This window comes from Nicotiana tabacum, chromosome 5, assembly GCF_000715075.1.
Source record: "Nicotiana tabacum cultivar K326 chromosome 5, ASM71507v2, whole genome shotgun sequence".
In the NCBI taxonomy this organism is placed as follows: Eukaryota; Viridiplantae; Streptophyta; class Magnoliopsida; order Solanales; family Solanaceae; genus Nicotiana; species Nicotiana tabacum.
In genome coordinates this window covers 73,967,349-73,983,840 of record NC_134084.1, presented here as the reverse complement: position 1 = coordinate 73,983,840, position 16,492 = coordinate 73,967,349, and the positions used below count along the sequence as shown (strand labels likewise).

General features: G+C 38.5%; 1 long non-coding RNA gene across 1 annotated transcript; it reads left to right on the top strand.

Moving 5' to 3' along the window:
* The first annotated feature begins 372 nt into the window (after window positions 1-372).
* On the top strand, window positions 373-1,537 carry LOC107798992 (uncharacterized). Its single transcript, XR_012709225.1, has 2 exons — window positions 373-889; window positions 1,215-1,537. It is a non-coding gene; the product is annotated as an uncharacterized LOC107798992 (long non-coding RNA).
* The last annotated feature ends 14,955 nt before the right edge of the window (window positions 1,538-16,492 follow it).

Here is a 16,492-nt window from a genome sequence, read left to right as displayed (position 1 = left end):
TGTTTTATATTTAATATTTGCATTTTATCTATCAATCCAATCTTGATTTATTTGTTTGAATTCAGCTACTTTGGTTCAAACATATTGCTAGAGGTCTAACAAATTAATTTAATTGCTTAATCTAAAAATAATAGATTAAACACTTTTCAAAGAGACTATAGAGTTTACGGATATTATTCGGCTATTAGTTTTAATATTAAACTTTATCTAGAAAATTTGAAGGAAATTATATATGTCTAATTTCACACTAAATATATATTTAAACTTTTACATTTCGAAGTACGTCATTCTTAGCGTTTAGTGGCAAATGAAAATTTGTACTACTTTCTAAAAGAAAGTATATTACCTTTTGATTTTGTATGATATTGATATTCGTTTTGAGACCTGATTAATTTAAATACACGTCAAAATATTCTGCTTTAAAAGTGAAGAGCTCTCAATCCCTAAATTGCCAATAAATAAAAAGAGAACTACTTGGTTTGGCAGCCCACAGCAATATAAGCTAACAATATTGTCCCTAAATTATTATTTTAACTAGGCAAAATATATAAATAATCCCTTTAAATTGTTCACCACGATCGATTGAACAACACTTCTATTTGACATAGGTATTTCGTGAACAACAAGCCTCGCTGATGACATGTCAAACTGATAAATTATCGAGTGACACATGTATCTCTTAAACAAATTATAGTTTATATTAAGAAATAGTTATAATTTTTAATTAATAAAAGAAGAAAAAACCCTTCTTTTCCTCCTCCCAACCAAAATCATTACTTAAGCCAAGTAAAACAACAAAAAAAGAGGGCTAAAAGGCAAAATCTGACAGTACGTTGCAGCAAAGGTTCCGCTGGAAGTCACAATTTCTGTACCCCAAACATGCACTCAGGTTTTTCTTCTATTTCCCATTTTCATTATTCCAGTAACTTCCGCCGGCAGCCATGACTCCAGTTTCATCAAAGCTTTACACAGATGATGTAAGCCTATTGATGGTTCTGATCTATACAAATCCGTGCTTTTGGAGCTCCATGAAGAATATTGCCTTCACATTCGAAGGTCTTAGATTGGTTCTTTTTGGTTTTTCAGATTTGGGGTTAATAAGGGAGATTGAAGAAAGTTAGTGGTTATGTGGTGGTGTAATAGTGGAGATTTTTTATTTTTGGATTTGCTTAATTGTGGATAGTGATGGAAGTTGTGTTTTTTCTGTCTTCTAGGGGAAAGATGGAGAAAGTTTGGGGCAGAGGACGGCACAAGATGTGGAGGAGAAATTGGAGAAGGAGGAGGTTTAAAAATTAGGAGGGGTCCATATTGATTTTAGGAAGAAAAAAAAAAAGATAAATTTAATTTTAAAGATCTTTACACGATTAGATCTGAGTATAACGTACAAGATTTGTCATTTAAAAGAATATATTTCTGCCAAGCAAAGCAAAGGTGTTTGTCTGGTCATGTCAAGTTAAGATATTCAGTTAATCATTATGGACAGAGACTGTTTATGTATTTTGCCTTTTAGCTATAAAGTAGCTAAACTCCTCTATTTCATGCTTCTCTGTTTTGATGCTTCCATGTTCCTAACGCCCAAGTTACTATCCCTATTAAATTACATCACTTGATCAATCAAATAACGCCAATTACTCCCCTAGTTTTATATATTCATGTTCCTTTCAAGTAATTTTCTTCTCTTTGTGCAACTTTGCTTCTCTTCTACTGATTATTTTATTTTAATGTGAAGTATAAGCTATTCCACTAACTTCAACAATCTAAATCGGAGCACTAAACCATTAAATTCCATATTGAAGATCGCTTGAGTACGAAAATTTAATTTTTCAAAATTGAATTTTGTTTCAATGAATCTTAATAAGTTCAAATTTAATTTTTGGACTATTTGGTGGAGATTTTAGGTGGTTCAAATTAAAATTTGGGCCAAATTCGAAGTTGAGTATGAACATGAAAGATGATTAGCTATGTATCCATGTGTATCCCTTGTATATTTGAGCGTGTAAAATACATGTGTATCCCTTGTATATTTGAGAGGATGCTGGCACAGAGTTAGCCGATGCTTATTCCCCAGATACCGTCATTGCTTCTTCTCCGGGAAAAGAAGTTCACGACCCGTGGGCCTTCTACCTCCACGCGGCATTGCTCCGTCAGGCTTTCGCCCATTGCGGAAAATTCCCCACTGCTGCCTATACATGTGTCGCAGAGAAAATTTTCAATTCAATTTCAATTATAAATTTCGACTCCAAAACAGTTCAAATCACCTCTAATCTTTTTTCACTGTCAATCTCTAATTTTTTTCAAATTTGTGTACTGGCGCATCTGTTTATTTTCGACAAATTCCTGCCATACTCGTTGAAAAGTATCTTTTTTACCTAGGTTTTTTGAATATTATATATATTAATAACTTTTTATGGCCAAAAAAATAGTTAAATGACATAAAAGACTGACCCTTAGGAAACTTCACATTCTTGTATTCTTATCGTGCGGATTTGTTGATTCCGATTGTAGACACGTGATTTTTGACCCTCCCCGAGAATTTTCACATTTTTAGCGTGAATATGTGAAATTGGGTCTAATATAGCCATTTTAACTATTTTTACTTTATTTCGTCGCAAAAGAAAAAAAAATTACAAAATATATATATAAATTTTTAGTTTATGTATTTCTCATAAACTTGAAAAATACAAAAAATAGTACCTTATTTTGTACTTTACATAATTTCGAAAATTACCAAAAAAAATATAGTTCTATTAATGTTTTGTAGTCATTTTAAATTTTGAAAAAATACAAAATATTACTTTATATTTTATCTTTATATAAAAACGAAAATTACAAAAAAAAAATAAGTTTTATTAATATTTCGTAGCTATTTTAATCTTGAAAAATATTAAAAAAAGATATAGTTTTGTTTAAATATTAGTCTTATTTTGGTAGCTATTTTGCTTACATAGGATTAGTCGAACAACGTCGTATTCTTAATCAGGTCCGGGCAAAAGAATAATATTCGGGTTTAAACTATCCGGTGTTAGGCCTAATTTTCGGACCTAGCCCATAATAATCCGAGCCCACCACACATGAGGGACACGCGTGGGGAACACGGACGGAACACGACACATGGGGAACCCCACCACGCGTGGGGGACACAAGCCTTGAACCCCACCACGTGTGGGGCTCATTTTTCTTGGCAAAGCTACACAAATACACGGACTGGACAGATTTTGGAGGGGGGGGAGACTTTTGAAATTTTGGGAGGACAGATTTTTGAAAACCAAAAAACCACTATTCATTATCTTCCTAAAAGAAGAAGAAAACCAGAAAACCCTAGCGAATCAAAACAACCTTCCCCATCACCTTCTTCCCGTGGTAGCCCAAACCAGTCGCACCAGCCCATCACCCCGTCGTCACCCCTCCGAACTTCACCACCTCCGTGAAACCACCATGGTTGCTCCTTCTTCAAGCCAAGCGACCCCCCACGCCTCAGCTGCTATCAAGTAGCAGCTACTGCTGCATCGTCCTAACACCACCACCTTCAACCCTACTGCCTCACGAACAGAAGCCAGTCGCAACCGCACCCCCCCCCCCCCCGACGCCGGAACTCCAGCTCCCTCCGTCGTCGATCACTGCTCAAACGACCCTCCATAGTTGCTCCTTCCTCAAGCCAAACGACCCCCCCACGCCTCAGCTGCTATCAAGCAGCAGCCGCTGCTGCTTTCCTCGTCGACCCACCACCACTGTTTCATCCGTTCTGTCCAAACACCACAACCAACCTGCTGCGTTGAGAAAATCCAAAAAGCAGCCATCATCTCGTTTGTTGACAGTTTTGGGTCGAGCTTTCAGTTTCCATTGAGGTCGTCTTTGGTTCGTCGAGGTCCGGTATGCCGAGGTTGTTGTCTGAGGTTTCGTCGCAGGTCCAACGCATCGGACGTTAATCTCAAGTAGGTTATCTCTGCCCGTGTCCTTCATGTTTGCTGTTTAGTAATATGTATAGGAGTTTGTTGAAATACAATCCTAGTTCATGCGGATAGTACGTGAAATTGCGCGAGACATACATACATGATGATTGCGAATTGTTATTTTTGATAATTAACTCCGTATGGTATTAAAATTTGGCCATGAATGTCTTTTCCGTTGTTTCGTTATTTTAAGTAGCTATTTGACATTTTGTTTCTTCATGTTTAAATTGTTGTTATCCAAATATTTGTCATAATAGGGGTTTGCACATATTCTGAAAGGTGTTAATTATTTAGTTTGTCTTAATAGTTGTTTATACATGTGGTAGTAATGTTGAAATTATAGTAGCAATTTTAATTCCGCGGAAAAATACTCGCTTCATCAAATAAGTTCAATTTATAACCCATGATCTCGCGAAGTAGCAAAAAACGTAGTTATTTTAGCCTTGTCCTGTTTCTAAAAGAAAAAAAAAGAAAAATAAATAAATAAATAAAAATGAGACGAGCCTCGCCAAATAAAAATACAAGCTGCGGGGCCCTCTAAATGTATATATTAAATACTTAGATTCCGGGACGGGCCGTTTAGCAAATTTCACGGCCCTACCCAAAATAATAACGCGCTAGTTGCTTTAGACGCGCCGTCAATAATTTATTCTCCTTGAACTCGGGTGCACATTTATGTGACCCAAATCCAACTCTCAACGAAGTCGAAATGTGTCTCTAATCACGGGTACATTGATTGTGACGTGGTCGGAGATGCATTTCCATGACGTTGCAAATTCCTTTAAAAACAAGAATGAGATGAGCCTCGCCGAATAAAAATACAAATTGCGGGGCCCTCAGTAAATACTTGTGTTAAAATTATCTAGAATTCAGGAGGGTCGTTTTAGCGAATTTCACGGCCTTCCCCAAAATAATAACGCGATAGTCTTTTTAGGCGCGTGTTTAATAGTTTACCTTCTTAAGCTTGGGTGTGCATTTCATGCGACCCAAATCCAAAGCCCAAAACATCAAATAAAATATGTTCCGGATTGTGGGTGCATTTCATGTGACGCAGTCCAAAGACATGTTTTAAGCGATGTTCACATTCTTCTAAAAATAATAATATTAAAGTGGTTAAAAGATAAAATTTGCACATAAGTTCATATTGGTGTAAAATCAGATAATCAAGCCGAATATAACAGTTGAGCGACCGTGCTAGAACCACGGAACTCGGGAATGCCTAACACCTTCTCCCGGGTTAACAGAATTCCTTTTCCGGATTTCTGGTACGCAGACTGTAATATGGAGTCATTCATTTCCTCGATTCGGGATTAAAATTGGTGACTTGGGACACCCTAAATCTCCCAAGTAGCGACTCTGAAATAAATAAATAAATCTCCCTTTCGATTGTCCTTTAATTGGAAAAAACTCCCCTGTCCCCTCGCGGGGCGGAAAAAGGAGGTGTGACAGCTCTGGCGACTCTGCTGGGGATTCCATCCAGAACCACTGGTTCAGGGTTAGAAATTCGAGCTTATATAAATTGTTATATTTGGTTTTATCTGATTTTGTTACATGTTTTGGCTCAAATGTGCTAATTGGTTGCCTTTTACCGCTTTGATATTACGTGAACTGTATATAAACTGTGCCGAAACCCATCTCCTCTCTGAGTCTTCTGAATCATGAAGAAGGGTGTACTTCGTACGACTTCTTTTCTGTATAGTGTCAAATCGCAATTTAGAACGAGGTTCGGACAAGTTGCTAAGCCGGTGAAGCTTCTGTATTCCCGGTACGCTGCCCCCCTCGGCTCGAGCTGTCCGCTCGGGTAAGCCAGGTCTAGAACAAACACCCAGGTTCTGAACCTAGTATAACAAAGCCACATGCCGGATCCCTAGTAGGAGTGTTTATTTGCATCATGTGCATTTGACTTAGGGGACTCAACACAGGGGTTGGGTCCGTCTAGGACAAGCAACCTGAAAATAATAGACCATCTTTTAGCATCCTATGTGCTACATGTTGTATTTATTCAAGGGTGAATGAGTCAATTGACGGACCAATGATAGTTGCGGACAAATGACACACCTTGTTATGTTGATCACGTTTAATAAGAAAGTCGCACGTTTTTCCAGCATGGTGTTATTTTAATCAAAAGCATGAGGAACATTTGTGGAATTCAAGAGGCCTTGGTATTCCATATGTCCCCCACGCTTTACATTTTGGGAAAAGCACATGGGGAACATTTGTGGAATCCAAGAAGTCTTGGAATTCCCTATGTCCCCCATGCTTCATTTTTTGGAAAAAGCACATGGAGAACATTTGCGGAATCCAAGAAGTCTTGGAATCCCCTATGTCCCCCATGCCACATTTTTGAAAAATATAATAAATAATAATAATATATATATATATATATATATATATATATATATATATATAAAAAAAAAGAGCATGAAAATTCAAAAGATTTTGTAATGAAAATTCAAAAGATTTTGTATGTTGTCATCATTTTCCAAAAATTAGAAAATCGTGAAAAGGGGAGAAAATAACAGTGTAGAGATATAACTACTTATTTTTAGAAAAAAAAACAATGTCCAAGTAGTGTCGAAACTCTGCCAGAATTTTGAAAAAGAAAAGAAAAGAAAAGAAGGAATATTTTATGTTAGTTTGTTTGTTTGTTTGTTATGAATGAAAAATAATAGTTTGTTTATTTGCTAAAAAAATGTTGAAAATAATTAAGGGTCTTCTCAAAAATAGTTCATTTGCCCGAACTACGCGGGTTTGATTCTCACCGGATGTGAGATACATAGGCAACCCTCATCGGGTCCAACCCCACCTTTTGCTAAAATAGCCAAAAAACAAATAAATAAATAAAAACATGTCAAATTTTAATTCCGTCATAAAGAAGTCGGGTGACGTTGTTTTATCAAGACATAGCCGAATGTTCCCGAAAGGGACGCCGGAAGGCTGACTTTGCATAAACAGCCACCTTTGGGTCATTTTTTAAGATTTGGTCAAGTTGACCCACACAGCCTTAAAAATCTTCGTCCCCGAGGCGCTGAAGGGCCGTGTTTGCAACGCCACGTTTTCACTGTAATTTGAAAAAAAAAACAAAGAGTCAGCGGTCAGATGAATACCGTTTGAATTTTTTTTTAGTCAAAAATAAGCCGAGCCAGCTTCGGCCGCGTCTTAAACTGTTCTTGCCGAAATAGCCTTAGAGTATCTTTCAGTTGTCAGAAGACTATTTTCGTAAAAGAACGGACAAATTTGAAAAGTGTCATAAAATAATCCTCCCCGGCCTCAAATTCATGTGGAATTTGGAGGGGGCCATGTTTGCAAAAATAACCGTTCGGTTGCATTTGTCAAACGGAGAAAGGAAGCTGGCCATTTGTTTTGAGTTTGTAAATCTTTTGATTAAAATATGCGGTTTGTTTGATTTTCGAGTTTGTAGGTCATCTTCGAACCTTTGAAACCCAGTTTGTTTTAATATGAAAATTGAACAAAAATGTTTATTAGTTTATCTTTTATTGTCATTGTCCGAACTACGCAAGGTCTGATTCATGCGGGGTCATGATACGTAGGCAATCCCCATAAGATTCGACCACAACAAAAAGAAAATGAAAAATCGAAAAAATGATGAAAAAGATATATTGACATAAGGACCGACTGAGTCCATTCTAACATGTTCTGTTTTGAATTGTGAAGAAAGTTGAGGTGGTCGGTTTGTGGTAAGCGGCCAACACAAAGTCCAAAGAAAAATGACAACTAACATCGAAGCTGTTACAAGTGCTCCAGAGACTCAGGGTCGGAGGGTTCAACGAGAGTCTACTATGGTTGAGGAAAATAGAATATTGAAACAGCAAATGACCGAAATGTGTCAAGCATGGGCCGGTGGTCAAGGACGGCCTCGTCATGAGTCACAATTTGCGACACAACAAGAGCAGTACCACTCTCCTCAGTACCACTCGTACTCGTTTGATCTTCCTGCAAAAATTGAGAAGCCTGCCCGAAAGATGGTACAGGAAGAAATGACCCAAAGAGTGAAAAGCTTAGAACGATGGTTGGAAAACATGCAAGGGTTGGCAGGTCAAAAGAGTGTTGCCTTCAAAGATCTATGTATGTTCCCCGATGTCCACTTGCCGCCTGGTTTCAAGACTCCCAAATTTGAAAAGTACGATGGACATGGAGATCCCATAGCCCACCTGAAAAGGTATTGCAATCAATTGAGAGGTGCGGGAAAAATGAAGAATTGTTGATGGCTTATTTTGTGGAAAGCCTTACGGGAGTAGCCTCCGAATGGTTTATAGATCAAGACACGTCTCGCTGGTATGTCTGGGATGACATGGCACAAGCCTTTGTCAGACAATTCCAATACAGCATCGACATTGCCCCAGACCGCATTTCCCTTTCCAACCTGAAGAAGAAACCAAATGAAAGTTTCAGGGAATATGCCATAAAATGGAGAGAGCAAGCAGCCCGAGTTAAGCCACCCATGGATGACCACGAGCTAATTACTGTCTTCCTTCAAGCGCAAGAGCCAGATTACTTTCAAAACATGGTGTCTGCAGTTGGCAAAACCTTCTCGGAAGCAATCAAAATTGGAGAAATGGTAGAGAATGGTCTTAAGACAGGAAAAATTATAAGTCAAGCTATTCTTAAAGCCGCAACTCAGGTTGTCCGGGATGAGTCTGATAATTTTAGCGACACAAGTGAGAAAATTGAGGAAATCATGATGACATCAGGGTTGAGAAGAGGCCCCAGGAGAACATCTCGAAGGTATGAGCAGCCTCCTTAGGTTTTATATGGCTCCCCTGAGCAGTACTATCCACCTCAGGACCCTCAATACTCTGTCGCTCCACCTCAGTATGTTGTCCAGCCACCAAAACACCCCAGGAAGCGAGCACGAGCATCATAAAATCTCCAGAAGTCTCCACAAAATTTTAAGGTGCCCTATAACCCACATCCAAGCCAGTGGTATAAAGGGGAACAAAGGTTGAAAGATAATTTTACACCAACAGGAGAGTCCTATGAAAGCTTATTTGAGAAGTTAAAGAATCATGACATGATTGCACCTATTCCTCCAAATCGTGTGGACCCACGTGCAAGAAGCTTTGACCCTTCTAAAAGGTGTGAATACTATTCCAATGCCCAGGGGCACAATGTTGAAAGTTGTCGGGATTTGAAAAGAGAAATAGAAAGAATGATCCAAGAAGGGCGGATTGTGATCAATAACAGTGACATGGAGCACTCGAACCCTATCGAGAACTTGTTGACAGAGGTTGATGATGTTGAAACTGGTAATGGGCTTGGCAGTGTTGATGCAAAGCTCAATGGCTAAGATGCCAGTTTTTGATAAAGTGGGAGGCCGCTCCATTCCTTGGTTAGCAAGAGAGAAGCTGTTGGTGGTTCATTTTGTTGTCATTTCTGTTGTCCGGATTATTCTTAGGGTTGTAATCCGAATACTATCTTGTGTCAAACCTTCTTATCTTTCCATTTTTTGTCATAGCGGTTTGTTTAAGTTTTGTCCAGGTTGTTTAGGATTTTATATCGGTTTGTTTTTGTTTTTTCAAACCATTTCACCGGTAATCTAATGCAAACTTCGGTCTTCTATTATTTCCAGTTTTCTTTTGTTTGGTCCTTTTATCATTTTTATTCAACGCCGGTTCTAGTGACATGACATGCGCACACAGTTTGGGCCTAATCCTAAGAATTAATCATAAAACCCTAGGAAGGTGATCAGAGCATTTAAAGGAAATAAGAACGGTTAAAAGCACAAATAAAACCGTTAAAAGCAAGATTCGCCAAATTGGCATGAGGGTCATTCATGATAATGAGAGTGTCGCCCAACGGTACTTTAGAAATGACAAAGGAAAAAAGCAAATGTTTAATATAATTGTCAAGTCCAGCACCATCGGAAGAGACTATAAATCTATTGTATAATTGTGTTGTTTGCACTTGGCATGTTTTGAAGACTGGAATGACGAAGGCATTTTGTTCTGCTACCTAAACACTTTATCCTTCGTTACCCTTTTTGAGCCTTGTTTATTTTTCTTTCATACCCCTCGTTCGGAATCAGTAACAACGACTAGAAGATGCAAACATGGAAGATAAAAAAAAAGAGAATAGCAAAACAAGCAAGAAAAAAAAGCAAAAGAAAAAAGAAAAGAAAGATAAGAAATGAGTGAAAAGAAAGTCAAATGAAAAAAAGAGGAATTGGGAACTACGTTTGACTCTGATTCCTCAAAGAGGATACGTAGGCGCTTCACGGCTCGGTCATAATTTTGAAAAATGAAAAAAAAAATCAATTAAGATATCCCCAAGCAAGAAACTGGGGCAAAGGTTGCGTTTGTTGTAAATAAATCTAATTCCGAAGGTTGTAATTAATAACCCAAAATCGATGCATTTTTTAGCCTTTAATACCCTTTCTTTCTAGCCCTATCCAAAACCCACATTACGGTCCAAAGAAAGACCTTCTGATCAGTCTTCAAAAGATGCCAAGTCAGACAAATGAAGAGTCTCACCAGTGAGCATAACATTCTGTTCCACAGCAGAAAGGACTCTAAGCCCCAGCAGAAAGAGTCTTGCCGGCAACACGCCAAATCCCCAGCTGGAAAGTGATACAAATGAGAGAGTCTTATCGGTGAAAATCTTTACGGACACCATAAGGCGACGAAAGCTGAGAGAAAAACCAAAAATGAGAGAGACTTGATAGTGAAAACCCTTCGGGCACTACAAGTCGAATAGGATTGAGAATCAGATGGGGAATTGCCAATTGAAGATCTTGAAAGATGATTGGCGGTAGAGGATAGGCCACATGTGCATGTCATGACCATTAGAGTCGGTGTCTGCGTTTGATAGGTTTTTATTTATAGTTTCTTTTGTTAAAGAGTCATCTTTTTTCCTTTGTCTTTTTATTCTGTTCCCTTTTATCTTTTTCCTTTCATAGAAAAATTCCCCAATAGAGTCTGTTTGGTCAGAACAAGTGTGAATTGACCTCAAAATATGCCATCAGCTTTCCAATTATACAAGATGAGATCTGACTAGTACATCCAAATGGTATAGTCAGCAAGGAACAAGCGCGAGGCCAGTGTCAAGAAAAATATCCCCAGCAAAAGGGAATTGACAAAAGGATTGACGAGTGTCAAGAGGGATATCCTTGCCAAAACCAAGGTTATAAACCTCAAGGCCAAGGCCCATGAACAAAGCAAAGAAAGCAGTGAGCATGATTTGGGGAAATTCATACGAGACTAAAAGGTCGGGGAAATGCCAGTTTCCGAGCTATGCCACAAAAGAAGAGGGATATCCCCAGCAGAAAGGGATTATCCCCAGCAAATAACATCATCCCCTACAAGTTGTTGAACGCAGAGCAAGGAAGGAAAAAGGGAAAAGCCATCCCAGTAGGAGTATCACGACCAACCACCATGTTCTAAACTAACAGATTTTGTTTGATTTAAAACAGGTAAAGGAAATGGCATTGATGCCAGAAATGCATGCCACAAGGGATATTATCAAACTGGGGCAGAAAATTTTCCTTCCATTTAGAAAATTTTCTGGAAGTCAGGTACCCATTCGGGGAAGAATAAAGATAACGCCAATATCAAGGGAAGTGGTCTTAGAACCAGTGTTGCCCCCAACATAATAAGTTTCAATGGAGGAAGTTGTTCCCCAGCAAAGGAATCAGAATCCCCCAGTAGTGTTATCCTCGACAACGTTATCCCCAGCTGATAACATTTTACCCCCCAACAGGTAAGTAAATAATTCCCCAACAGTGTTATCCCTAGCAGTTTTGAGGAGTCCAACACAAGTTTGGTGAAATCGGTATCCTCAGCAGTTCCTTTCGGGGAAAGGCAAAACGACTCTCAAGGGAGGTAGTCTTCGAAGGAAGAAGCTATGCAAAAGCAAAACAAAAAAAAAGAATAATAATAAAATAAAAAAAAGAATAATAATAAAAAAAAGAATAAAAAGAATATAATGAAAAAAAGGGGGAAAGTCATCCCCATCAAAATAATCTCCACCAGTTTCGAGGGAAGATAACACATGTGTAAATAATTCAGGAAGAAGGAATGATTCACGCATAGGAGACGCACTTCCTAAGCGAAGATTTCATTAATAGGAGACGCACTTCCTAGTTTGAAATCAATAGAGTTTTACCTATAGGAGATGCATTTCCTCCTAAGTTTGTTAGAGTTTTACCCATAGGAGATGCATTTCCTCCTAAGTTTAAGTTTTACCCATAGGAGACGCATTTCCTCCTAAGCCTGTTTTAGTTTCACCCATAGGAGATGCATTTCCTCCTAAGTTTAAGTTTTACCCATAGGAGACGCATTTCCTCCTAAGTTCAAGTTTTACCCATAGGAGACGCATTTCCTCCTAAGTTTAAGTTTTACCCATAGGAGACGCATTTCCTCCTAAGTTTGTTTCGCCCATAGGAGATGCATTTCCTCCTAAGTTATTATCCAAATCTTAGTCTGATGAATCTTTCTTCTAAGATACCAAAAAAAACAAGACCTAGTCCGCTGAACCTTCTCCTAGGATCAAAATCTTAGTCCGATGAATCTTTCTCCTAAGATAGAGACCTAGTCTGATGAACCTTCTCCTAGGATCAAAATCTTAGTCTGATGAATTTTTCTCCTAAGATAGAGACCTAGTCTGACGAACCTTCTCCTAGGATCCAAATCTTAGTCTGATGAATCTTTCTCCTAAGATACCAAAAAAAAACAAGACCTAGTCTGATGAACCTTCTCCTAGGATCAAAATCTTAGTCTGATGAATTTTTCTCCTAAGATAGAGACCTAGTCTGACGAACCTTCTCCTAGGATCCAAATCTTAGTCTGATGAATCTTTCTCCTAAGATACCAAAAAAACAAGACCTAGTCCGATGAACCTTCTCCTAGGATCAAAATCTTAGTCCGATGAATCTTTCTCCTAAGATAGAGACCTAGTCTGATGAACCTTCTCCTAGGATCAAAATCTTAGTCTGATGAATTTTTCTCCTAAGATAGAGACCTAGTCTGACGAACCTTCTCCTAGGATCCAAATCTTAGTCTGACGAATTTTTCTCCTAAGATAGAGACCTAGTCTGATGAACCTTCTCTTAGGATCAAAATCTTAGTCCGATGAATCTTTCTCCTAAGATACCAAAAAAACAAGACCTAGTCTGACGAACCTTCTCCTAGGATCAAAATCTTAGTCTAACGAATTTTTCTCCTAAGATAGAGACCTAGTCTGATGAACCTTTTCCTAGGATCAAAATCTTAGTCTAATGAATCTTTCACCTAAGATAATAATAAAAAAAAGGAGAAAAAAAACAAAAAACGTTTGGATTTGAAAAAAAAAAGAAAAGAAAAAATGAGTCATTTTTAGTTTTTTTTTTAATGTTTAATTTTCCTGAAGCCAGGCGCCCACCTGTATAACGAGAGGAATACATTTCAGTCTTTTTCATTACAAGTGTTGAAGTTGGGAGCCCGCCCATAGAACAGAGGCATACATTTCAGTCTTTACATTTCAAGCGTTGAAGTTAGGCGCCCACCTGTATAACAAGGGAATACATTCGATGTCTTACTAATAGGAGGCACACTTCCTAGCTTGGCTTTTTCAGGTTATATTTTATTTTAGGAGACTCACTTCCTAAATTAAGATTTTACTCGTAGGAGACGCACATCCTAGTCTAGTCTTTAGTTTCCTCTCAGCATTGCATCAGTAGTATCAGTGGGTTACGATTTTGCTAACGACTCACAAACCTCCCCAGTGCAAACTGGGTTAGGAAATTTCATTCGTGTTGTTTGTTTTGGTTGTCAGGGACCCGCCTGTAGAACGGAGGTTGTTGTATGCCGAAGATTGAAGAAGTTAGGGGTCCGCCTGTAGAACAGAGGAACATCGTTCAAAGTCAAGCTGTAACCCATTGGAAGGGAGAAGGCTACAACAAAAATTCCCAGCATCCAATCCAAGTTAGAAACAACAAGAAGCTCGCCTCAAGAATGCGAGTTAACAGTCTGAGATAGTCAACAAAAGCTAGTCATAAAAAACAAAAAGAAAAAAAAAAGAAAAAAAAAAGAAAAAGAAAAATGAATGAATCCAAAGCACGGAAGTGGAGAACAGAAGTGATCTTTTCAAGAACTAGCACCTACAACTAGCAAATATCAAGGTTCAAATCCAAAGTCTGTATGAAGCACCATTCAAGACTCAAGACCAAGTTTCAGAAGACTTAAAGATAGGAATCCTTGTAACTAGTAGCTGATAGGCTTAGTTAGTTTTTTTTTTTCAGTTTTCATTTTTGATGTAATGACAGAACCACGGACCGGAACCTCAACGGAACGGCACCTCGATCGGCTCTTCACCTCGGTACATTCTACCATCTCTCTCATATCTGAACTTCACGTGGCCTGATTCCTGTATAACCAAGGATATGTAGGCAGCTCAGATACCAGGGTTCGGTCACATTCCCTTCCTTTCCTTAATGTATTCCCTCCAAATAATGGTCGGGTCAAAAACATGTCTAGTCGTTCTTTGTCGAAAAACTCTTCGTGTTTCCAGTCAAAGAGGGGCAGCTGTAGACACGTGATTTTTGACCCTCCCCGAGAATTTTTACATTTTTAGCGTGAATATGTGAAATTGGGTCTAATATAGCCATTTTAACTATTTTTACTTTATTTCGTCGCAAAAGAAAAAAATACAAAATATATATATAAATTTTTAGTTTATGTATTTCTCATAAACTTGAAAAATACAAAAAATAGTACCTTATTTTGTACTTTACATAATTTCGAAAATTACCAAAAAAAAAATATAGTTCTATTAATGTTTTGTAGTCATTTTAAATTTTGAAAAAATACAAAATATTACTTTATATTTTATCTTTATATAAAAACGAAAATTACAAAAAAAATAAGTTTTATTAATATTTCGTAGCTATTTTAATCTTGAAAAATATTAAAAAAAAGATATAGTTTTGTTTAAATATTAGTCTTATTTTGGTAGCTATTTTGCTTACATAGGATTAGTCGAACAACATCGTGTTCTTAATCGGGTCCGGGCAAAAGAATAATATTCGGGTTCAAACTATCCGGTGTTAGGCCTAATTTTCGGATCTAGCCCATAATAATCCGAGTCCACCACACATGGGGGACACACGTGGGGAACACGGACGGAACACGACACATGGGGAACCCCACCACGCGTGGGGCTCATTTTTCTTGGCAAAACTACACAAATACACGGACTGGACAGATTTTGGAGGGGGGGACTTTAGAAATTTTGGGAGGACAGATTTTTGAAAACCAAAAAATCACTATTCATCATCTTCCTAAAAGAAGAAGAAAACCAGAAAACCCTAGCGAATCAAAACAACCTTCCCCATCGCCTTCTTCCCGTGGTAGCCCAAACCAGTCGCACCAGCCCATCACCCCGTCGTCACCCCTCCGAACTTCACCACCTCCGTGAAACCACCATGGTTGCTCCTTCTTCAAGCCAAGCGACCCCTCACGCCTCAGCTGCTATCAAGTAGCAGCTACTGTTGCATCGTCCAAACACCACCACCCTCAACCCTACTGCCTCACGAACCCAAACAGAAGCCAGTCGCAACCCCCCGACGCCGGAACTCCAGCTCCCTCCGTCGTCGATCACTGCTCAAACGACCCTCCATAGTTGCTCCTTCCTCAAGCCAAACGACCCCCCCCCCACGCCTCAGCTGCTATCAAGCAGCAGCCGCTGCTGCTTTCCTCGTCGACCCACCACCACTGTTTCATCCGTTCTGTCCAAACACCACAACCAACCTGCTGCGTCGAGAAAATCCAAAAAGCAGCCAACATCTCGTGCGTTGACAGTTTTGGGTCGAGCTTTCAGTCTATTGAGGTCGTCTTTGGTTCGTCGAGGTCCGGTACGCCGAGGTTGTTGTCTGAGGTTTCGTCGCAGGTCCAACGCATCGGACGTTAATCTCAAGTAGGTTATCTCTGTCTGTGTCCTTCATGTTTGCTGTTTAGTAATATGTATAGGAGTTTGTTGAAATACAATCCTAGTTCATGCGGATAGTACGCGAAATTGCGCGAGACATACATACATGATGATTGCGAATTGCTATTTTTGATAATTAACTCTGTATGGTATTGAAATTTGGCCGTGAATGTCTTTTCCGTTGTTTCGTTATTTTAAGTAGCTATTTGACATTTTGTTTCTTCATGTTTAAATTGTTGTTATCCAAATATTTGTCATAATAGGGGTTTACACATATTCTGAAAGGTGTTAATTATTTAGTTTGTCTTAATAGTTGTTTATACATGTGGTAGTAATGTTGAAATTATAGTAGCAATTTTAATTCCGCGGAAAAATACTCGCTTCATCAAATAAGTTCAATTTATAACTCATGATCTCGCGAAGTAGCAAAAAACGTAGTTATTTTAGCCTTGTCCTGTTTCTAAAAGAAGAAAAAAAGAAAAATAAATAAATAAATAAAAATGAGACGAGTCTCGCCAAATAAAAAATACAAGTTGCGGGGCCCTCTAAATGTATATATTAAATACTTAGATTCCGGGACGGGCCGTTTAGCAAATTTCACGGCCCTACCCAAAATAATAACG